The sequence below is a fragment of the Capsicum annuum genome, chromosome 3 (assembly GCF_002878395.1).
Source record: "Capsicum annuum cultivar UCD-10X-F1 chromosome 3, UCD10Xv1.1, whole genome shotgun sequence".
Classification (NCBI taxonomy): domain Eukaryota; kingdom Viridiplantae; phylum Streptophyta; class Magnoliopsida; order Solanales; family Solanaceae; genus Capsicum; species Capsicum annuum.
The window spans coordinates 260,061,212-260,061,576 of NC_061113.1; positions in this window are offsets into that span (position 1 = coordinate 260,061,212).

Below are 365 nucleotides of genomic sequence, written 5' to 3' on the forward strand. Positions count from 1 at the left end.
CGTCATAAGAATATTTTTGATGTCTACATCATGAAGAAGAAATGTGTAGTTCAAGCGCAATTAGGCAAATGTATTATGTCACTTTTTGTTATAGAGATTTTGTATCTTATATGTTTATATATACATAAGATTCAGATATGTATTTCTGTAAATACATATGCAGATATATATATGTTTTGTATTGTAAATACATATGAAGATTTGTATGTCTATGTATTTTATATATTTTTTTGAATATATATATATATATGTTTGTGTGTGTGTGTGTGTGATATAGATATGGGTCTTTTAACAATAAAAGTAAGAGATAGAAGACTAAAAAAATGAAAAAAAATAAAAATAGAAAAGGACAAAAAAAAAAAAAT